This window comes from Globicephala melas, chromosome 4, assembly GCF_963455315.2.
Source record: "Globicephala melas chromosome 4, mGloMel1.2, whole genome shotgun sequence".
Lineage (NCBI taxonomy): Eukaryota > Metazoa > Chordata > Mammalia > Artiodactyla > Delphinidae > Globicephala > Globicephala melas.
The window spans coordinates 20,428,218-20,453,796 of NC_083317.1; the positions used below are offsets into that span (position 1 = coordinate 20,428,218).

The following is a 25,579-nucleotide window of genomic DNA, read 5'->3' on the forward strand; positions in this document are numbered from 1 at the left end:
GAAAAAGAGCCAAATATATAACTTTAATCTAGTTTCAGAGATTGAGAACTTCAACATATTTTCAGTTGCATTTCACATAATGCCATTCTGTCACAGAGAAAGCAGGCAGCACTGACATATGAGCTTCACATCACATCACACAAAGAAGTGGAGAATTTGAAGGTCATTGAGCACTGAATTTTCCCATTGTACTGCAATTACACCTGTGCTACTTAACTGTGCACAGAGCCCCATGAAATACGATGTTCCAGAACTGTCAAAATGTCTCATTTCTTGCCTTCGATGAAGAGGCCTAATTGTGCTGGATCTGGCTCTTGTGTTGGGCTATGTTTCAGTTACAGGCATAAAGAAGAAGATCTAATGATTTTTAATTTAACAGAAGATGCAATTGTAAACATTCAGCTTTGTACCATTCTTTAAATAATGCTTTTGGTTACTTATAAAGAAAAATATGGGACTGGCTGTGATATAAAAATAATACTTAAATCATGAGAATGTTTTAACAGAGCTATTGATCTGTAGTCATCTGTACAGCAAAGTTTATATATATATATATATGTATATTCTTTTTCATATTCTTTTCCATTATCACAAGATATTGACTCTAGTTCCCTGTGCTATACAGTAGGACCTTGTTGTTTATCCATCTTATTTATACTAGTCTGCATCTACTAATCCCAAGCTCCCAAATGTTTCTATATTTAAATAAAAATGTTTAAAAGTTTAGAACTTCGTGAATTATTAAAAGGCAAGTACACTTTTAACAGCTGCTAGGTCAGAAAATAGAAATTCTGCATATATATTCCATTAGCCCCTTCCAATTGCATGCTGGCTTTTATGATAAACACTCTAATGTTCTTTAAAATAACTTTATTATTCCATAGTTTTGTTTCTTTTCAATTTTTTAAAAATCTATGTGTTCCTCCTTGATCTCTTTTATTGTTTAATTTGCTACCTATTTGTCTAAAAAGTCAAATAATTTTTTCTGAAGTTTCCCACAATCCAGGTTTTGCTGGTTGGATCACGATGTTGTAATTTAATATGTGTCTCTGTCGTTTGTAATTTTTGTTAATGGATAATGGGATCCCTTGTGTAATTAAATTTAGGGTGAATGTTTTAGCAAGTCTACCTCATAGATAACATGTTTACTTCAGTTAGGAAGAATATACTATTTGATTATCTCTTATGTTGTGATATTAACAGCCATGAATTTTCAATTAATTCCCTAGGGATTGCAAAATTAATTTGTTCTCATTCTAAAATTTCTTCTTTACAAAACTAGAATATATTTTTAAATATATATTTCATTTCTTCTATGTCTTAGCTACCTAGTGACATAGTTAATATAAGAAAGGCAGAATAGATTTTCTCCCTTCTTTACCAACTGTTAAAGAGTTGATTTTCTAGAATCCTCAAAAGATAAGCAATTAGGTTTTTTTTAAGTGTTATTTAAAACTGGTGAACTTAAGTATATTTGATGTGGTTTGATATATTGTACTTATTATCCTCACTGATGTAAAAATTTGTCCACATTTGGCCATTCTACATCTGAACTGGAAGCAGGTAATTCACCTATTTATTTATTTTGGTGGGAAATTGATTCCAGGACCTCAATCTGGATATTAGGAGTGGTCATTGTTTTTAGAAATATGAATATAAATCCCCAGGAATTCTTACTGACTGACATTTTCCTTGTTTAATCTCCAGATAATTGTCTTGAATTATAATTTTTAGTATTTACTTTATTCTCTTGCTTTGGTGTTCCTTAGCAAACTTATTTTACATAAGCTGTATCTTCTTTGACTAGTTTCTATATTTATCACATTCTCTTGATCCATTTGCATCCTTTTCTTCATTTCTTTTGGATTAAATTTTTACGTTATTACTCAGAAGGCATTATCTATTTTGTTTGTTTGCCCTGTCTTTATTCTGATCTTCTTATTTTGTCTTCAGTTAAGAAATATGTTTTCTTTAATTTTATTGGTTCTGAGTTTTATCCCCTCACTTCTTAGCTATAAAGTTGTGTCTATCATATATGTATTATTTGTATAATTCTTTTAGCACATTTAAAAATGTTATAGTTTTTTTTTTGTGAGTGTTTCTTTCTAGCATGCTTTTTTGTCTCTAGGAGTTATTCTAAGGCAACCAGTATTTTTAATATTATATTTTAAATGAGAAGAGTGGTTCAAGATTGCTTTATAGCTCAAGATATCCCTTTAGTTCCAAAGAATGGCATCCTGCTTTCTTAATTCTCTTATATTCATTTTATACTTTTATCTGGACTTTATTATTTTTTCTATTTTCCTTTTTATGCTCAATATAGACTTCATTCTAAGAAGTTTATCCTTTGTGGGGCTTTGTTTGGCTGCCTAGTTTTGAGAGTTCAGAGGGCTTAGACTTTCCAGCCCTTTTAGATCTCAATATGGAGATATGTTTTCACTTAGCATTACGGTGAGTAGAGCTCCACTCTTGTTTCAGATGATCTCAAATTGACCTGTTGAGTTTTCAAGGAAGTGTGGCCCTTTTGAATTTCACAGGTATGTAAGGCATACCCTTGCTTACTTCTACCCTCTGCATAGTGCTAATACTACTCAGATCAAGTGGCAACCAATGGTTTGTCCACATTCACTCATATTTAAGGATCATCTACATTTATTGCACATGTTGCTCAGGAATTTTTAGTTTTGCTACCTAAATTGCACTGTCAGTGATTCAGGGGGAGAGGGTGGTAGATTTGGGGAATACTTGAATGTATGTCTCCAAACATTCTCCTAGAATCCTTCTCCAACCATTTTTGACTATAGAAACCTCACCTATAAATCACGCACATTAATTATTCATTTACAGCAAGAATTTGATGACCACAATATAAGAATCCTGAAATAAACAACATAAACCAAAGAAATAGATCTGATTTTTCATTAGCTTGAAGGAAATATCAATTTATTTATTTAATGTAGGGTAATCCATGTAGACTGATTTGAAAGTCAAAGTTAACTATATAAATGCTAAATGAATTATTTACTTTGTCCTACATGGACACAAGTAATAGAATAAAGAATATTATTTTATTCAACCTATGTTAGCCTATTTGGGTGACTTGATTACAAAATTTGATGAGATTGTTAGAGGATATATAAAGAGCGTGTTCATTCATAAATACACCAAACATGTTGAATCTTTACTCTGAGTTAGACACTTTCAAAGTGAATATATTGGTGTGCTTGCTTATATCAGTATCTGTAATCTTCATTATCAGGATAAAACATAATATATGTTAAAGATCAGTTATGAGACTTGTTCTATATTAGGAAATTTTGTATATCTTTTTTTATTTAAAAAAAATTAACGTCTATTGAATTTGTTACAATATTGCTTCTGTTTTATGTTTTGTTTTTCTGCGAGGCACGTGGGATCTTAGCTCCCTGACCAGGGATTGAACCCGCACCCCCTGCATTGGAAGGTGAAGTCTTAACCACTGGACCACCAGGGAAGTCCCTGTATATCTTTTAAACTTAATATTTACAGCAGTTCAATAGACATGCAGTATTATTCACTATCTAATTTAAGGAAACAGAAGCTCAGGAAGTTAATAAAACTTACTGGCTAGGAGAATAGAAACAGGATTTGAACCCAGGATTTCTAGTAACAATGTGCATGTTCATCCTTAAAACTAAGTCTCTCATGCTGAAGTATAACTTAGCTTTCTCTGCCTTTATTTTATCATAGTAATTATCATTAATTCTACAGACAAGGAATGTTACCTGTGAACAGTGTTAGTTAGCTATTCCTACGGAAATGTAATATAACAAGCAATCCAAATATCTCAGTGGCTATTAACAAAACACATTCACTTTTTGTTGTCCAGGGGTAACTCTCATCCATGCTGCATGTTGAGTTCTTTACCAGAAATATGTCTTTTGTTTCAAAGTCTAGTTGAAGAACTTGAGGCTACCTGGGCATAGTCTTGTCACTTAGTGTAAGTGACAGAGGAAGCTATCCATGAGAGCATTTGTAAAGTCTCTTGTTAGAAATAGTATGCCTATGTACACTTGCATTCTTTAACCAAAATAATTAGCATGACTAAGCCCCAAGTCAATGGCACAAGAACAGAAGAATTAATTGAGAGAAAAGTACAATAAATCACATGCAATGAGACTGAATTCAAATCCCAGCTGTTATTCAGTAGTCACATGACCTTGGGCAAGGTATTGAACACCTCTGAATCTCAGTTCCCTCATTAAGAAAGAAAAAGAAAGAAAGGAAATTTGATTATTTTCCACTGTATGAGCTTGTTATGAGAATTTAAAATGAGGACAAATTTAAATGAATTGTCATTGTTCCTAGTGGAAGCTAAATATTTAATAAATATATGTGCTTGGACTCACAGGATAATATATATATATATAGGAAATATATAATTTATATGATATAGGTTACATATTAAATGTAATATAAATAAATGCATATTATATAATTTAACATATTATATGTGCATATATTTTAAAATATATATAAAATACATTCTATTTGGATATGTATACCCACCCCACCCTGTCATTGTCCATTCCATCCTGTTGTGGAACGAGTTTATACTTCTTAGAGAAAAACTAGAACAGGGTCTGTGAAACTTTTTGGCTTTCTGTAGTTACAAAAAAAAGAGGCCCTCCTCTATTCACTGTAATAATTATTTAAAAAAAAATCCCTCATATCAGGGATTGATATATCTAGAATACAAAGAGTGAGGAGGGAATTGTAGATTATGTCTGGGAAGCAGTGAGAGGAGAGATAATACAGGGGTTCATAGCAAAGTTGAACATATAGATTGCCATATATGAGAGTTTTTTCAGTAAAAGAGTCACTCTATCTGACTTTGGGTTTTATAGCATCCCTCTAACTGCAGTGTTGGGAATACACAATAGAAAGTCAATTTATGAGTCTATTGAAATAATACAACTAAGAGATTGAGGTACTTAGACCACTTAGTTGTGGAAATGATGTAGAATGGTTGGAATTTTGATATATTTCTAACACAGGCTACAGGAAATTCTGATAAATTGGACTTGTGGTGTGAAATAGAGCAAAAGAGTAAAGAGGACTCCAAGTTAGGGGTTGACCAAATGCAAGAATGACATTTATAAACATGAGGAAGCCTTGGGAAGAGCAAGTTCAACAAGAGAAAGGAATAAATTATTTTGGATATGTAATATGCTTATTAGACATTCAAGCAGAGATGTTGAGTAGATTGTTGGAAATATGAATCTGTGGTTCAATTTGAGATGTTGGGACTGGAAGCACAAGTATGGGAAGTGTCAACATACAGATTTCATTGAAAGAAACTGGGCTATAAAAGATTTAAATGTATGTATTGAAAAAAGGAAGAGGGCCAAGAACTGTAATTGGGACTCTCAAACAGGTAGAATTTGGGAATATAAGGAAGAATGAACAAAAGCAATAGAAAAAGAATAGGCAGCAGTTTTGTCACAGGAGACACATGAGAGAGGTTATCTAAGGAGTCAGGTGAAGAAAAAATATTTTAAGAAGGCTTCCGATTAGCTGTGACAGATGAAACAAGAAGAAAGCTGAGAATGGACCACAAACTTTGACAATGAAATTGTAGCAAATGATCTTGATGGAAACAGTTTCAAGGGAGAAGAGACTGTGGAAACTTGATGATAAAAACCAATAGTGAATGAGTGGAAAAATGGAGATAGAATACAGAAAACTCTCTTGAAGATTTGGCTGGAAATAGTGAAAAGAAAGGTCACTATCAAGAAGTTGAATAAGTAGAAAATATTAACACGTGTGCACACTAGTGGAAAAGTTCCAGCAAAGATGGAGAATTTGATAACACAGAAAACAAGAAGGAACAATTACAGATGCGGAGTCCTTATGTGAATGGGATGGAATAAATCCAAGGCATAAAGAAAGAGCCTATATATATGCAGATGCACATAAGCTGATAACATTTGATGTGAAATTTCTCTAATGGCTCCTATTAAGCAAACTTATCAACTGAGTGAAGAGTGTGAGGATGCGGTGTGACTTTAAAGAGAGAATAAAAGATGTGAAATTGTTTAGGAAGGTACAGACTAAATTAACTAAAAAAAATAAAATAAATAAAATCAGGTTTGTAAGGCAAGACTAAAAGCCCATCATTGTGTGTTTTCTCCTGTCATACTCAACACAGGTAAAAGTAGAGAGTAGGTGGGATACTGTATTTCAACAACATTGTGTTTTTGCCTAGAGAGTGAAACAGGGAGAAAATCACAAAGAAGGAAAATATATGTAAGAGGAGTGGTGTTAATTACTGCTTATAGGGTAAAAGTTAAGTAAGAAGAGAAGAAAAGAAGAGAAGAAGAGAAGAAAAAAAATTAATTGCAGCTCTATTTACAATAGCCAGGACATGGAAGAAACTGAAGTGTCCATCAACAGATGAATGGATAAAGAAGATGTGGCACATATATACAATGGAATATTACTCAGCCATAAAATAAGTGAAATGGAGTTATTTGTAGTGAGGTGGATGGACCTAGAGACTGTCATGCAGAGAAGTAAGTCAGAAAGAGAAAAACAAATACCATATGCTAACACATATATATGGAATCTAAAAAAAAAAAAAAATGGTCATGAAGAACCTAGGGGCAAGATGGGAATAAAGATGTAGACCTACTAGAAAATGGACTTGAGGACATGGGGAGGGGGGAAGGGTAAGCTGGGACAAAGTGAGAGAGTGGCATGGACATATATACACTACTAAACGTAAAATAGATAGCTAGTGGGAAGAAACCGCATAGCACAGGGAGATCAGCTCAGTGCTTTGTGACCACCTAGAGGGGTGGGATAGGGAAGGTGGGAGGGAGATGCAAGAGGGAGGGGATATGGGGACATATGCATATGAATAACTGATTCACTTTGTTATAAAGCAGAAACTAACACACCATTGTAAAGCAATTATACTCCAATAAAGATGTTAAAAAAAAAAGAAAGAAAGAAAGAAAGAAGGAAAGAAAGAAAGAAAGAAACAGAAATGAGGCTGATGGGCAGTCCTGGGAACCAGCCCAAACACTAACCCAATGGTGCAGGCTCCAGCTACTCATCAGAAAACTCACGAAAGAAAGAAAGGAGGTCCTCGGAGACAATAAGGATGGTGGTGGTAGATTGTGAGCCAGACCAGAGATGCCCAGTGAAGATCCCCATTCAATAATCTTTATTGAATTTCATTGCTATTTAATAGTGTATCTATCTTGAAATCCACGCAGACCCTGGCATCTGGGATATTGGCAATATTGATATTACCTTTATTAATAAAAACAAAAAGCTAACCTTTTATATATATATATATACATATATATATACATATACTGTTGATATTCAACTAGTAATATCACAAAAACGTTATATATGTGATTTAGTTATATTAGGCTTTCAATTTTAGAGGATCAAGATGCCTTATTTTAGTGTTTAGTGATTTAAAACCACAAGCTCCTACATTTGCTAAATTTATTTTCAACATTCTGTGGAATACATGATAGAATGTATTTGAGTATGATTACACAGTGGGTTATCATTTTTATGGTTTTAATGATAGCCTGTATAATGATCAGGACCAAAAGAGACATTTGGAGATTTCATCTTATGTACTATGGGAAATTAATGTGCAGAAAGTGAAAAAATCACTGTGCTCAAGGATTGCTTTGAAAAGCTATTCATTATTGGGCATAGCATAACTTTCAAGTAAGAATGGTTGATTGGCTTTAAGATCTTCTATGTAAAAATAAGATATGACATAAATGATTCTTCTTTTCTCTTTCTAATGCACACATTGCTTCTCTTAAGCCCAATGAAAATTATTTAAGCTGTCACTGTCATCATTAACATTTGACAGGTGTCTACCATGTGAGACAGATATTTATTCCACTGAAGTCCCCATGGTGCTTTCTGGTATGCAGGTGTTTTATTGCAGTATTGAAAATGTTAGACACTCTAACTTGGAAAGTTAATTTATTTAAGAACCCTACAGTGGTTTTTCCAGTATTCAACACTTTGCTCCTTAAACAAGATATCTGAGGAACTCTGCTCTGGTATTTTCCATTCTGCCATTCTCCCACTGATAGGGACGTTAGCAACCAATGCTAAGACCCTCTTGCTAAAATGGTTTTAAAATAGTAAATATAGCAAAATATGATTTTATCTTCTAGGGCTGGACTATGTGTCCTTACTCCTGAGTTTCCACTTTCTTAAACTTATATCATAGCTGTCTAATACCTTTTACTTTCCAAGTTTTGGACACATAATTTTCAGTTTATTCTGCTTGCCAATTCCTACAAACTAAAGTGATTAAAAATAAAATATGCCATGGATTATGATCTCAAAGTACTTTATATGCAGGGAGAAAAGAGTTAAACACAATTGGCATGTATTCAATATATAGAGTAATTTTAAAAAATAATTTCTATTCAGTAGAAAGGAAAATTTTAACTACTGGCTAGCTAGTTAATAGCCAGCAAATCAAGTAAGACTTCATATCAAAATGGCTTTCAGCAAAACAGATGAAAGTGAAAAGTTCCCTAATATGGCACTGCTGGGAGAGTAAGAAGACTTATGGAAATTTTTAGGTTTCTTTCTTTTATTTATCTATTTATTTAAATTATTTATTTAATATTCTTTTATTTATTTATCTTTTATTCTTTCTTTTATTTATTTTATTTTATTTTATTTTTCTTTCTTTATTTTATTTCTTTCTTTTATTATAACATTTGTAAAATGTTAAACAAGTGACCTATATAAAATTTGGTAAGTATATTTCAATACCAGAAACAACCATTACAATAGTATACTAAAAGATATAATCAAAAGTCAACAAACAAATTAAAATGGAATTTGAAAAATTGAAATAACCCAAAATGCCTCACTGCCCCAGGTGTCCACAAAGAAAAATAAAAGAATGTTGGCGAGAAATTTTTGATAGAATTAATCATTCAAATGTGATCAAATTATGTCTAAGTATTGGTGCATATACTGAGGGTTCCTGTTATGAGCTGAATGTTCAAGTTCCACCCCTCTCCCACAAATTCACATGTTGAAGTCTTAACCTCCAATTTTTCTCCAGAAAAACATATGCATTTACTTTAAAGAATTGGCTTATGAAATTGTAGGGGTGGAAGTGTCCAAAATTTTCAGGGCAGGCCACAGGTCTAAAAGTGCTGGAAAGAATTGTTGTAGTCTTGAACCTAAAGACAGTCTGGAGGCAGATTTTATTCCTTTTTGGGGGACCTTAATATTTTCTAGTAAGGTCTTCAACTGATAATAGTCATTATGGAGGTTAATTTGCTTTACTAAAAGTCTAATTTTTAAAATGTTAATCACATCTAAAAAAACTAGCTTCACAGCAGCATCTAGACTGGTGCTTTAGCAAACAAATAGGCACAATAGCCTAGCCAAGTTGAAATATAAAATTAACCACTATAGTGAGAAATACTTTTAGATGTTTTTTTTTTTAATTTGAATGTTAGATTCTGCATTTTTGGTGTCAGTGTAATTGGGTTTAGTTCCATATATAGTAATGAATGATTATGGAATGCAACAGCATTGAAATGTCTTTGACCAAATCATATATATTGCTCTTGGATTAACATATAACCTATATTTGATGTTGGGGTTAAATGTAAATGAATAGCACTTGGTTAAAGCTCATGAGCAGATAATATAGACAAAAAGAATATTTGATTTAAAATATTCTCCGTTGCTACCTGTACAAGAAGGTATTTGAGCCAGTATCCTTCTGAAAGTTAAGGTATCTTTATCTGACATGTACTCTTCATTGGAAAATTCCATAGTTCCCTACAAATGGCAATACTTGTTACTGTTCATTCATCACTGAAGGAACTGAACACTTAGATAAAAGTTATCAAGGCTGTATAATCAATTCATGATATTTGTGTGTTATTTTCCATAAAGCTGAAGCCAGATTCAATTCCAGAGTTTGCTGTGAAAACAATATTTCAATCAGATGGTTGGGGAAATATAATCCAAAAATGTAAGAAACCACATATTTTTTTCTTTTTTTTAAAATTTTATTCTATTAATTTATTTTTTATACAGCAGGTTCTTATCAGTTATCTATCTTATACATATCAGTGTATATCTGTCAATCCAAATCTCCCAATTCGTCCCATTATCTTGCACCTGCTTTCCTCCCTTGGTGTCCATATGTTTATTCTCTACATCTGTGTCTCTATTTCTTCCTTGTGAACCAGTTCATCTGTACCATTTTTTTAGATTCCACATATATGTGTTAAAATACAATATCCGTTTTTCTCTTTATGACTTACTTCACTTGGTATGACCATAATTCAATTCAGTCTCTAGGTCCATCCACGTCTGTACAAATGACCCAATTTCATTCCTTTTTATGGCTGAGTAATATTCCATTTTATATATGTACCACAGCTTCTTTATCCATTCATCTGTCAATGGACATTTAAGTTACTTTCATGACTTGGCTATTGTAAATAGTGCTGCAATGAACATTGGGGTACATGTGTCTTTTTGAATTATGGTTTTCTCTGGTATATGCTCAGTAGTGGGATTGCTGGGTCATATGGCCAACTAATCTATGACAAAGGAGGCACGGTTATACAATGGAGAAAAGACAGGCTCTTCAATAAGTGGTGCTGGGAAAACTGGACAGCTACATGTAAAAGAATGAAATTAAAACACTCTCTACACCAAACACAAAAATAAACTCAAAATGGATTAGAGACATGAATGTAAGACCAGACACTATAAAACACTTAGAGGAAACATAGGAAGAACACTCTTTGATATAAATCACAGCAAGATCTTTTATGACCTACCTCCTAGAGTAATGGAAATAAAAACTAAAATAAACAAATGGGACCTAAGGAAACTTAAAATTTTTGCACAGCAAAGGAAACTATAAACAAGATGGAAAGACAATCCTCAGAATGGGAGAAAATATTTGCAAATGAATCAACTGACAAAGGATTAATCTCCAAAATATATAAACAGCTCATGCAGCTCAACATTAGAAAAACAACAACCCAATCCAAAAATGGGCAGAAGACCTAAGTAGACATTTCTCCAAAGAAGACATACAGATGTCCAAGAAGCACATGAAAAGCTGCTCAACATCATTAATTATTAGAGAAATGCAAATCAAAACTACAATGAGGTATCACCTTACACCAGTTAGAATGGGCATCATCAGAAAATCTACAAACAACAAATGCTGGAGAGGGTGTGGAGAAAAGAGAACCCTCTTGCACTGTTGGTGGGAATGTAAATTGATACAGCCACTATGGAGAACAGTATGGAGGTTCCTTAAAAAACTAAAAAGAAAAAAAAAACTAAAAACACATTTTTAATGAAATGTATGAGACATATCATTATAGCTATTATCTTTTTACACTCCAGACTTTACATTGAGATCCTGTAAGAAAGGTCATGAAAACATGAAAAAACAAATCCTGGGAGTTCTAGAGTATTGAAAGCTAATCTTTTAGTTTTTTTTTATTCTCTCTCATTTCTAAATTGTTTTTCCTGTTGTTCGTTTCCAATTATATTTGTGGAAACAATGTCCTTGTATACTGTTTGCTCAGTGGATATTTATCACTGTGTACAATAACTTGAGAATTATTGTATTGCTAAATGGCTGTTCTGTAGTTTTGCTTTTAATTGAGTTGCAGACATTAAGCCTATGAAAGCAATAATACTTCCATTACATTCCATGAATGTGTTCTAAATGAGAAAAGTAAGAACTTGGTATACAAATTTGAAAATGAAAAATAAGATTATTTGTAAGAGATAAATATGTGTATGCATATATATACACACGTGTGTGTGTGTGTGTATGCATACACATATATTTAAATAACTACAATTTTGGCATCTTACACTGTGATGGCTCTTAAAATTTATGTGTCAATTAAGAGTTCTTAGAGGCTAGATTAGAGCTTCCTTTATATATATATTTTATTCTTGCTAATATTACGAAGAATCATCAATAGTAAGGTCTATTATATACATTTTTGTAAAACTTATAATTTGCTTCCTGAACTTATCCTTCAATGTTTTAAATACACTTAAATACATGAAAAAAATTTGGGTTGCAACTCTTATTCTAGCTTCTGATGTAGCAGTTGCTTATGAACAGACTGTCCAAGTTTGCACTAGTTCATATTACAAGGTTTCACTTAAACCTACCTAGGCCTTTTGCCTTTATTTCCTACCAAGGGACTTTTTTTTTTCAATTTTATTTTATTTATTTTTTATACAGCAGGTTATTATTAATTATCTATTTTATACATATCAGTGTATAAATGTCAACCCCAATCTCCCAACCCATCCCACCACTACAATACCCACATGTCAATTTCCCCCTTGGTGTTCATATATTTGCTCTCTACAACTGTGCCTCTATTTCTACCTTGCAAAACCAGTTCATCTGTACCATTTTTCTAGATTCCATATATACATATTAATATACGATGTTTGTTTTTCTCTTTCTGACGTACTTCACTTGGTATGACAGTCTCTAGGTCCATCCACGTCCGTACAAATGACCCAACTTCATTCCTTTTTATGGCTGAGTAATATTCCATTGTGTATATGTACCACGGCTTCTTTATCCATTCATCTGTCAATGGGCATTTAGGTGGCTTCCATGACCTGGCTATTGTAAATAGTGCTGCAATGAACATTGGGCTGCATGTGTATTTTTGAATTATAGTTTTCTCTGGGTATAGGCCCAGTAGTGGGATTGCTAGGTTATATGGTAATTTTATTTTTTAAAGGAAACTCCATACTGTTCTCCATAGTGGCTGTATCAGTTTACATTCTCACCAACAGTGCAAGAGGGTTGCCTTTTCTCCACACCCTCTCCAGCATTTGTTGTTTGTAGATTTTCTGATGATGCCCATTCTAACTGGTGTGAGGTGATACCTCATTGTAGTTTTGATTTGCATTTCTCTAATAATTAGTGATGTTGAGCAGCTTTTCATGTGCTTCTCGGCCATCTGTATGTCTTCTTTGGAGACATATGTCTTCTTCTCATTTAGGTCTTCTGCCATTTTGGGATTGGGTTGTTTGTTTCTTTAATGTTGAGCTGCATGAGCTGTTTATATATTTTGGAGATTAATCCTTTGTTGGTTGATTCATTTGCAAATATTTTCTCCCATTCTGAGGATTGCCTTTCCATCTTGTTTATAGTTCCCTTTGCTGTGCAAAAACTTAAGTTTCCTTAGGTTCCATTTGTTTATTTTAGTTTTTATTTCCATTACCCTAGGAGGTGGGTCATAAAAGATCTTGCTGTGATTTATGTCAAAGAGTGTTCTTCCTATGTTTCCTCTAAGAGTTTTGTAGTGTCTGGTCTTACATTTAGGTCTTTAATCCATTTTGAGTTTATTTTTGTGTTTGGTGTTAGAGAGTGTTTTAATTTCATTCTTTTACATGTAGCTGTCCAGTTTTCCTAGCACCACTTTTTGAAGAGAATGTCTTTTCTCCATTGTATATCTGTGCCTCCTTTGTCATAGATTAGTTGACCATATGTGCATTGGTTTATCTCTGGGTTGTCTATCCTGTTCCATTGATCTATATTTCTGTTTTTGTGCCAGTACCATATTGTCTTGATTACTGTAGCTTTGTAGTATAGTCTGACATCAGGGAGTCTAATTCCTCCAGCTCCTTTTTTTCCCTCAAGATCGCTTTGGATATTCAGGGTCTTTTGTGTCTCCATACAAAGTTTAATATTTTTTTGTTCTAGTTCTGTAAAAAAATTCCTTTGGTAATTTAATAGGTATTGCATTGAATCTGTAGATTGCTTTGGGTAGTATAGTCATTTTCACAATATTTATTCTTCCAACCAAACAACATGATATATCTTTCCATCTGTTTGTGTCATCTTTGATTGCTTTCAGCAGTGTTTTATAGTTTTCTGAGTACAGGGCTTTTACCTCCTTAGGTAGGTTTATTCCTAGGCATTTTATTCTTTTTGATGCACTGGTGAATGTAGTTATTCCTTAATTTCTCTTTTTGATATTTTATTGTTAGTGTATAGGAATGCATGAGATTTCTGTGTATTAATTTTGTATCTTGCTACTTTACCAAATTCATTGATTAGCTCTAGTATTTTTCTGGTGGCATCTTTAGGCTTCTCTCTATATAGTATCATGTCATCTGCAAACAGTGAAAGTTTTACTTCTTCTTTTCCAATTTGTATTACTTTTATTTCTTTTTCCTCTCTGATTGTTGTGGCTAAGACTTCCAAAACTATGTTGAATAATAGTGGTGAGAGTGGACATCCTTGTCTTCTTCCTGATCTTTGAGGAAATGCTTTCCATTTGTCACCATTGAGAATGATATTTGCTGTGTTTGTCATATATGGCCTTTATTATGTTGAGGTAGGTTCTCTCTACTCCCACTTTCTGGAGAGTTTTTATCCTAAATATGTGTGCATATTTTATTCTCAATTTGTTAATATGTTTGTATCACTTTGATTGATTTGCATATATTGTATAATCCCTGCATCCCAGGGTAAATCCCACTTGATCATGGTGTATGATCCTTTTAATGTGCTTTTGGTTTCTGTTTGCTAGTATTTTGTTGAGGATTTTTGCATCTATATTCGTCAGTGATATTGGTCTGTACTTTTCCTTTTTTTAGTGTCTCTGTCTGGTTTTGGTATCAGGGTGATGGTGGCCTCTTAGAATGAGTTTGGGAGTGTACCTTCATCTGCAATTTTTTGGAAGAGTTTGAGGAGGATGGCTGTTAGTGCTTCTCTAAATGTTAGATAGAATTCACGTGTGAAGCCATCTGGTCCTGGACTTTTGTTTGTTGGAAAATTTTGACTCACAGTTTCAATTTCATTATTTGTGATTGGTCTGTTCATATTTTCTATTTCTTCCTGGTTCAGTCTTGGAAGATTATACCTTTCTAAGAATTTGTCCATTTCTTCCAGGTTGTCCACTTTATTGGCATAGAGTTGCTTGCAGTAGTCTCTTAGGATGCTTTGTATTTCTACTGTGTCCATTGTAACTTCTCCTTTTTCATTTCTAGTTTTATTGATTTGAGTCCTCTCCCTTTTTTTTTTTTTTTGAGTTTGGCTAAAGGTTTATCAATCTTGTTTACCTTCTCAAAGAACCACCTTTCAGTTTTATTGATCTTTGCTACTCTTTTATTTGTTTCTATTTCATTTATTTCTGTTCTGATCTTTATGATTTCTTTCCTTCTACTAACTTTGGGTTTTGTTTGTTCTCTTTCTCTAGTTCCTTTAGGTGTAAGGTTACATTGCTTCTTTGAGCTTTTTCTTATTTCTTGAGATAGGATTGTATTGCTATAAACTTCTGTCTTAGAACTGCTTTTCCTGCATCCCATAGATTTTGGATTGTCGTGTTTTCATTGCCTTTTGTCTCCAGGTATTTTTTGATTTCGTCTTTGATTTCTTCAGTGATCTCTTGTTTATTTAGTATTGTATTGTTTAGTTTCCATGTCTTTTTGCTTTTTACAATTTTCCCTGTAATTTGTTTCTAAACTCATAGTGTTGTGGTCAGAAAAGATGCTTGATATGATTTCAATTTTCTTAAATTTACTGAGGCTTGATTTGTGACCCAAGATGTGATCTATCCTGGAGAATGCTCCATGTGCTCTTGAGAAAAAAATGTAATCTGCTGTTTTTGGATGGAATGCCCTATAAATATCAATTAAATCTATCTGGTCTATTGTGTCATTTAAAGCTTGTGTTTCCTTATTAATTTTCAGTCTGGATGATCTGTCCATTGGTGTAAGTGAGGTGTTAAAGTCCCCCACTATAATTGTGGTACTGTCAATTTCCTCTTTTATAACTGTTAATATGTGCATAATGTATTGAAGTGTCCTATGTTGTGTGTGTGTGTGTGTGTGTGTGTGTGTGTGTGTGTATATATATATATATATATATATTTGCTATATCTTCTTCTTGGATTGATCCCTTGATCATTATGTAGTGTCCTTCTTGTCTCTTGTAACATTCTTTATTTTAAAGTCTATTTTAGCTGATATGAGTATTGCTACTCCAGCTTTCTTTTGATTTCCATTTTTATAGAATATCTTTTTCCATTCCCTCACTTTCAGTCTGTATATGTCCCTAGGTCTGAAATGGGTCTCTTGTAGACAGCATATCTATGGGTTTTTTGTTTGTTTGTTTGTTTTTGTATCCATTCAGCAAGGCTGTGTCCTTTGGTTGGACCATTTAATCCATTCACATTTAAGGTCATTATTGATATGTATGTTCCTGTTACCATATTCTTAATTATTTGTGGTTTGTTTTTGTAGGTTCTTTTTTCTCTTCTGTTTCCCACTTGGAGAAATTCCTTTAGCATTTGTTGTAAAGTTGGTTTGGTGGTGCTGAATTCTCTTAGATTTTGCTTGTCTGTAACACTTTTGATGTCCCTATCGAATCTGAATGAGATTCTTGCCAGGTAGAGTAATCTTGGTTGTAGGTTCTTCCCTTTCATCACTTTAAATATATTGTGCCACTCCCTTCTAGCTTGTAGAGTTTCTGCTGAGAAATCAGCTGTTACCCTTATGGGAATTCACTTTTATATTATTTGTCATTTTTCCCTTGCTGCTTTCAATATTTTTTCTGTGTCTTTAATTTTCTTTAATTTGATTACTTTGTGTCTCAGCATGTTTCTTCTTGGGTTTATCCTGCTTGGGACTCTCTGCACTTCCTGGAGTTGGGTGGCTATTTCCTTTCCCATGTTTGGGAAGTTTTCAACTATAATCTCTACAAATATTTTCTCAGGTCCTTTCTCTCCCTCTTCTCCTTCTGGGACCCCTATAATGCAAATGTTGGTGTGTTTAATATTGTCCCAGTGATCTCTGAGGCTGTCTTCATTTCTTTTCATTATTTTTTCTTTATTCTGTACTGTGGAGGTGAATTCCACCATTCTGTCTTCCGGGTCACTATCCATTCTTCTGCCTCAGTTATTCTGCTATTGATTCCTTCTAGTGTATTTTTCATTTCAGTTATTGTATTGTTCATCTCTGTTTGTTTGTTCTTTAATTCTTGTAGGTGTTTTTTCTATAAGTCTTCTAGGTCTTTGTTAAACATTTCCTGCATCTTCTTCATCTTTGCCTCCATTCTTTGTCTGAGGTCCTTGATCATCTTCATTATAATTATTCTGAATTCTTTTTCTGGAAGGTTGCTTATCTCCACTTCATTTAGTTGTTTTTCTGGGGTTTTATCTTGTTCCTTCATCTGGTAAATAGTCCTCTGCCTTTTCATTTTGTCTGTCTTTCTGTGAATTTGTTTTTTGTTCCACAGGATGCAGGATTGTAGTTTTTCTTGCTTATGCCCTCTGGTGGATGAGGCTATCTAAGAGGCTTGTGCAAGCTTTCTTATGGGAGGGACTGAGGGTGGGTAAAGCTGGGTGTTGCTCTGGTTGGCAGAGCTCAGTAAAACTTTAATCTGCTTGTTTGCTGATGGGTGAGGCTGTGTTCCATCCTTCTTGGTTGTTTGGTCTGAGATGACCCTGCACTGGAGTTTACCCAATTCTTTGAAGGGGCTAATGGTAGACACTGGGAGAGCTCACACCAAGGAGTACTTCACAGAACTTCTGCTACTAGTGTGCTTGTCCCCACAGTGAGCCACAACCACCACCACCCCCGCCTCTGCAGGAGACCCTCCAACACTAGCAGTTAGGTCTGGTTCAGGCTCCTATGGGGTCACTGTTTCCCTCTCCTGGGTCCTGATGTGCACACTACTTTGTGTGTGCCCTCCAAGAGTGGAGTCTCTATTTCCTCCAGTCCTGTCAAAGTCCTGCAATCAAATACCGCTAGCTTTCAAAATCTGATTCTCTAGGAATTGCTCCTCCTGTTGCTGGACCCCCAGGTTGGGAAGCCTGACTTGTGGTTCAGAACCTTCACTCTAATCGGTGGACTTCTGAGGTATAAGTATTCTCCAGTTTGTAAGTCATCCACCCAGTGGTCATGGGATTTTATTTTATTGTGATTGCACTCCTCCTACCATTTAATTGAAGCTTTTCCTTTGTCTTTGGATATGGAGTATCTTTTCTGGTGAGTTCCAGTGTTTCCTTGTTGATGATTGCTCAGCAATTAGTTGTGATTGTAGTGCTCTTGCAAGAGGGAGTGAGCTCACGTCCTTCTACTCTGCCATCTTGAACCAATCTCCTCCATCTCAAGAGACTTTTCTAACCTAAGAAATTGACATCGACATCCTTGTTAGAAACCAACCTAACATTCAAACATGTGAACCCAGACATGAAAGTAATTAACCCTCATGGATCCATCATTGACCTCTTAGGAATAGATGTTGGGTGGATAAATCTTCCCCCTTCAATGCTGCAGGTAACCAGTTCTAAGAGGCATTCCATAAGGCTCTTCAAGAGGTCACAGGTAAGATCTAATGCTAGTCAACCTTTGCAGTGACCAATGCAGTAACTCATCTTGAGGTAGGAGATAGATGGGTCCCAGGCTGAACAGCTGCACTTTGTCCCCTATGGACAGAAACTCCAAGATGAAGAGGAGGAGGAGCTAAGCCCTGTCCAAATAAGAGACCACACATTTTTCATTCTCGAGGTCAAGGAGAGCTTTCCGACTACACATGCACAGAAAGGCTCCTTGGAGCTCAAAAAGGGAAGGGGTGCCACCCCATAGTAAGTGACGTCAACTATCCATAGGCCCGTTTGTTGGAATCCATCTTGACTAAGAGATGCACATGCATACATGAGAGGACCCTGAGACAAACCAAATACAGACTCAGAACCAGGCAAAGCAAGATGATTGGCCAAAGGAAACCCTGAAGAAATGGCCCATATAAATGATTCAAAGTACCGTGAGGGCACGACCCTCTCTCTCTGAGTCCATCCATGTGTCTATCCACAGGTACCCTTTCTCCTTCTAATAAACACTTTACTTGTTTCACTTATTTCCCATCTCTATGTGGAATTTCATTTCTACACAGCTGATGGGCCAGGGCCTCGTCAGTGGCCACTGGTTCCTGGTGGTCTAGTAGCTAGGATTTAGCACTCTCACCACCTTGGCCTGACTTCAGTCTCTGGCTGGGAACTGAAAACCTGCCTCAAGCTGCTGCAGGCCAAGGTCAGCCAAGATCAATACTTGTAATGTTTTTCTCTTATTCCCTGTCCCTCAATCCTGTTTTTTGTGATGACATTCCAAATATACTTCCTGTACTACAAACCTTTGTTTTTGGCCCCCTTTTTTTTTTTTGACCAAAACTATACCTGCCTTCAAATACTTTAGCAGATACCATATATTAAATATCTTTCAGAAAATTCATAGGACACATTTAGCATAATGGGAATTTTAAGAAGTCCAACAGTTAATAAATATGTTAATTTTTAATTTACTTTGTTTAAACTTGAATTTTCCTACCTTTTTTAAATCACAAAGCCTTCCTTTCCTTGACATAATATCTTTCGACATCCTAACACTAAAAACATGTTAGTGACCAGGAAACTGACCATGTAGTTGTTTTATCATTCCATCATATTATTCACTGAGCCATGAGAAGTTTCCTTCACTATCTTAACTTTTATTATATTATTGAGAACCATGATTTTTGCTGTGGATTAAGCAAATCCACTCATATATCCTATATGTCTTTAAGGACATTATTTGAAGGCTTTCATAATTCTACCTTTAGTTGCAAACACCAGCTTCAAAACCTGGGAGAATGGGCTTCCCTGGTGGCGCAGTGGTTGAGAGTCTGCCTGCCGATGCAGGGGACACGGGTTCATGCCCCGGTCCGGGAGGATCCCACATGGTGCAGAGCAGCTGGGCCTGTGAGCCATGGCCGCTGAGCCGGTGCGTCCAGAGCCTGTGCTCCGCAACGGGAGAGCTCACAACAGTGAGAGGCCCACATACCGCAAAAAAAAAAAAAAAAAAAAAAAAAAAAAAAAAAAAAAAAAAAAAAAAAACCTGGGAGAAGATGATAAGAATTAAAGTTAATTTAAAAAAAAAAAGAAAAAAAGAGAGATAGTTGAATGATTATTATATGTAAGGTCAATTGGACAAATTAAAAAAAGAAAAAAAAAAGACCATTTCTTTCCCCAAGAAATCACAAATATTAAACAAACTGTCAAATTTATGTTCATTAGTATTAGATGTTAATAATCATGTTTCCTTTTCTCCAGACAGCTTAGCCTTTCATGCTCCTTTGGAATTATGTGATTTGCTTTGTCAATGAAATATGAGTATCACTGATATACCTTATTTTTCTCCATACTTGATAATTGTGGAGCACAAGTTGATATGAAGGAGTTATATGACTGAAACAGCCTACATCAAACAAACAAACAAAAAAGCTTTCGTTAAGTCATTAAAATCCTAACGCTAATTATTGCAGCTTGACCTAGCCTATCTTGATCTATGGAATAATTTGAAAGTATGATAGAATAAATGCAACCAGATTTAACCTGAGGTAACTTCTAAATAAATTATTAATTCCTTCTCATGAAAATATTTTTCGAGTGTTAATTATGAGACAGGTCCTCTTGTGAGCACTGCAGCTTGATTGGAGATCAAAACAATGTTTCTGTTCTCATGCAGTTTATTCCTTAGAGGAACACAGACAATAAACTAATAAATAGACAACCACCAACAAGGTGGTTTTAAATTACTTTTGATTATTAAGAAAAATAGCAGCAGGGACTATAATGGAAATGCTGGGGGTCCAGAAGCAGGGAACTTCAGTTACTCCTGGAAGGCCTCCTGGAGAAGAAGGTGTGATCTGAATGATAAGAAGTGATATTCTCCTCTGAAAGAAACTACAACTCCTAGGAGAAATGGCTAATTCTAGGGCTGGAGCAAGGGAAATACAAGATGAGTTTGGAGCCTCATGTAGTACCTCAAAATAAGGAAGTGCTCAAAAAAATTTTAAAGGATGAAGACATTCAAAGAGTTACTGGAGACAGTCTGAAAGAGTTCCCAAGCTTAAAAAGATTGAGCAACAAATAAATAATGTAGTACTGGATTATAACTTAAGGTGTAAGTTACTTATTGAATCCATAATGGTGTAAAAAAATGATTGAATAAATAGAGAAGGGAAATATTTTCCTTACAGAAGAATTCTACATGATAGAGAGACAGTGTTATGGTCTGAATTGTGTCTCTCCATAATTTATATGTTGAAATCCTAGCTTTCAGCATCTCAGAATGTGACTGTATTTAGAAATAAGGCCTTAAAGTGGTGATTAATGTAGGGGAGGAAAAAAAAAATCTCTTCCTCTCTCCTCTTAAAACCAATGTCTGTGGCTAGCAAATCAAACTGATAAAAGATTAACAAAAGAAAAACAATGTTATCTATACAGATTCTCATGGGAGTATGCAAAGTAAAACATAACTCAAGGAGGCAGCCAGCTTATATAATATTTTAGTGTAAACAAGGGGAAATGGAATTTTGGGCTTTTGGGTTGAGAAGGCAAATTATGGGAGGGTGAGGGAAGGAAATCTATGGTAAATAAAGGTTGTCTTGAAATTTAGATTAGAGTCTCTTAGATGACATGAGGTGTCCCTGGACTAGCCCGTTTTCCTGGTATAGAGATATCTTTACAAATAGAAATTTTCCTTATAAATGTAAATTTATTTTATAAAAGGAGACATTTATAATTTATTTTTAAGTAGTTGGGGAGAGGTAAATAACTTTTGCTGTGTCTGCCGGTGCTCAAATGGTTTTATCTCCACATAATTCATATGCCAAGGATGCATATTTTGGGGTGGGATATTCAAATACATTTCATTAAATTAAAATGAGACCTTTAGGGTGGCTCTTAATTCAATATGACTTTATTAAAAAAAAAAAGAGTGAGATTAAGATACACAGAGAGAGATATCAGGGACACAGAGGAACAACCATGTAAAGAGGCAGCAAGAAGGTGTCTATCTGCAGGCCAAGGCGAGAGACAGTCTCAGGGGAAACCAACCCTGCCAGCACCAGCACCTTGACCTTGGAATTCCAGCCTCCAGAACTGTGAGAAAATACATTTCTGTTGTTTAAGCCACCCAGTCTGTGGTACTTTGTTAGGGCAACCCTAGAAAATGAACATATATATGTATATACATAATTTTATCTATATCAGTATCTATCTATCTATATCTAATCTAAAAAGAGACAGAGGGACAGAGAGAAACAGAGAAAGAAAAACAATTCACCTCCCGGAGGCAGAACTTAATCTTCCACCCTGAATGTGGGGGGAAATTAATAGCTTGGTGCCACAAAAGAGAATATCAAAAGGAAAAAAGAAATAATAACTTTACCATGGAGAAACCTGACAAACACTACCTTAACCAAGTGATCTAGTTTGACAGCACTGATAGTGTTGTGTTGCTGACACATATCTACTGATCGAGGTAATGAAAAGGATAGTTCATATCTATTCTTTCCCCAAACCCCCTAACTCCTGTCTAATAATGAGAAAAACATCAGACAAATACAGTGAAGGACAACATACCTGAACAGAACTCAAAACCACCAAGGTCATCAAAAGAAGAAAACCTATGAAATCATCATAGACCAGAGGAAGCTAAGGAGACATGATGAATAAATGCAATGTGGTGTCCTCAATAGAATTCTGGAACAGAAAAGGGAAATTAATGGAAAAACTGGTGAAATCTAAGCACATTGAAAAGTTTAGTTTATAAAAATGTATCACTGTTGGTTTCTTAGTTGTGACAGTGTAACATGGTTACATACAAAGCTATATGCAATGATACAGTCTAGTCAAATTCTGACGTCCTCCAGATAGAATCATAATTAATTATGGCTAGGTTTGAGCTGGTGATAATTTATAGAAAAATGTATTATTTGCTGATGACCAAATGATCAATATCTTTCTAGTTCAGATCTCTTTTCTGGAACAAGAATCTTGTATGAGAAAAGTAGGTATTTTGCTTCTATATTTACTGAAATACTCTACTGCAAAGAATTCTGTATTCAGGAACATCTGGTGCAAAAGGACATCTTGGTTCAAGATTTCTCAGCCTTCATCACATTTTGTTACTTTAATAAAATGAAGTATATTCCTTTGTCTTCCTCTCAATATTCTGCCTAATCCAAAAATGGCCCTCTAGCACTTCACTGGCTGAATAGAAATACCATCATTTTATTCAGAATGAACATAGGCCAATGGTTGTACCTCTCGTTACATATGATCTTTGGAATGACTGGTGAGAGCCTAAGAAGTAATATATCTTTATCATAACTAGTCTGAAGATACTTTTTCATGTCCTTGGTCCAATAATTCTAATAGATATATCACTATTTCCCACTCATTCAAACTCAAGCATGAATCTCATCTGAACCCCTTCTTATCCAATGACCCATACACTTGATTCTTCACTTCTAAATATTCCTTCTTGTATTTATTGAAATAAGTAATTTATTTTCTTATTCAGTTCCTCATTTCTCATTTTCCAATATGTTTTTATTGAAGTGATGTATGGATGTGTGCACGTGTATATGCTTGTCAAAAGGGTTAAATTTAAATAAATAAATGTTGGAGATCATACGGAGATCGTACAGACTCTATGATCTAACATATTAATATAAAATTTGAAGCTTTCTCTGCCCCTGTGCTCAGAACAGTATGAACGTTCAGCTACTGTGACAAGATTCTAATTACCTGTTTGACATTCCCAATGTTTTAACACTGGGCTACTCTTTTTTTTTTTTTTTTTTTTTTTTTTTGCGGTACGCGGGCCTCTCACTGTTGTGGCCTCTCCCGTTGTGGAGCACAGGCTCCGAACACTCAGGCTCAGCGGCCATGGCTCACGGACCCAGCCGCTCCGCGGCATGTGGGATCTTCCCGGACCGGGGCACGAACGATGCCCTTTGCATCGGCAGGCGGACTCTCAACCACTGTGCCACCAGGGAAGCCCTAACACTGGGCTACTCTTGTAAGGCACTTCAACAAATAGAAGTATCTACACATACGGCTCAGAAATCCTACTTTTATAAATGGAAGAATAGAATTAATTTTCTTTCCTGCTCAAAAATTTACTCCTTCCATGAAATCTACACAGGTATCTTTTATTTAGTCCCTGGAGGATATCTATCACCTCTCCCTGCCCATCAAGGAATCTGAGATCACTGAGTTTTTCCTGAAAGTGTTCCTGAAGGAGGAGATTCTGAAGAGTATACCTGTGCAAAAGCAGATCTACACTGGCCAGCAGACCAGGTTCAAGGCATTTATCACCATTGGGAATTACAACAACATGTTATTCTGGGTGTTAAGTGCTCCAAAGAGGGAGCCATTGCAATTTATGGGGCCATTATTCCAGCCAATGTCGCCATACTCTCTGTGCAACAAGATAGTGGGGGGACGAGATTGGCAAGCCCTGCACCGACCCTTGCAAAGTAACCCACTGCTGTGGCTCTGTGCTGGTATACCTCTTCCCCACCCACAGAGGAACTGGAATAGTCTCAGCCCCTGTGCCCAAGAAATTGCAGTTGATGGCTAGTATCAATGACTGCTACATCTCAGCCAGGGGCTGCAGTACCACCATGGATAACTTCACCAAATGCACCTTCCACGACATCTCCAAGACCTACAACTATCTCATCCCATCCTCTGGAAAGAGACTGTGTTCACTAAGCCTCCCTATCAGGAATTCACTGACCATCTTGTAAAGACCCACACCACAGTTTCCACATAGAGGACCTAGGCTCCAGCTGTGGCCACCTGTAATAAACTATATGGGAAAAGAATCTGAAAAAGAGTGGATATATGTATATGTATAACTGAAACACTTTCCTGTACACCTGAAACTAATACAACATTATAAATCAACACTATTCCAATATAAAATAAAAATTTTTAAAAAAAATCATGCCATAAACAAAATATTAAAATGTAAAAATAAAACGAGTGTGGTCTTTTGCTCACTTTAGGCATTATATTTAAACAGGAGTATGATTCAAATTAACAAAAATCTAAGATAAATTGTCTATAAACAAAAACCAAAGAATGTTTGGCAAACTAGTAGGTTTAGGCTATTGGGGAGAGAAATTAAAAATTTAAATCGTAGTGAGCAGAACCTAATTTAATGTAAGACAATGTTCAAAATTGGCTTTCTGGGCCCTTAGGGCTGTAACTCAAATTTGTTTTGGCATTTCCAACACTGTGTAACCATATTTTTCATATGTTTAGACAGTGAAACTTGGCAAATAATTGATAGTAGGTACGATTGATTTTAAGGAACCGTGTGGCAACATACCAATAATTTTAGTCCCAATAAACAGAATTTAAATAAGAGATAATGGACTTTCTCTTCTGTGGATATTAATCCCTTTCAAATCAGTTAATTTTAGGGAAGTCTTTAATATCTTTGTTAATCTTCTGGACATTGTCTCCAGCATTTTCTATATGATAAGAATTTTGATGACAATATAAAACTCAGAAGCATTAGAAATCTTTTCACTATAAACTACTAATGTTGGCTTCCAAAATAACAGGAATTGTACTTTTCTACATATTCCCTTGCTTATAGAAGATTTCAATCACACAGAAATCATCTAGCAAACTACAATTTTGATGTG

The 25,579-nt window shown here is 35.0% G+C and overlaps 1 pseudogene; it reads left to right on the forward strand.

Annotated features, from left to right (window-relative positions):
• LOC115864271 (small ribosomal subunit protein uS5 pseudogene) overlaps window positions 1-24,753 on the forward strand; it is a 41,026-nt pseudogene extending 16,273 nt beyond the window's left edge.
• Window positions 24,754-25,579: the final 826 nt, after the last annotated feature.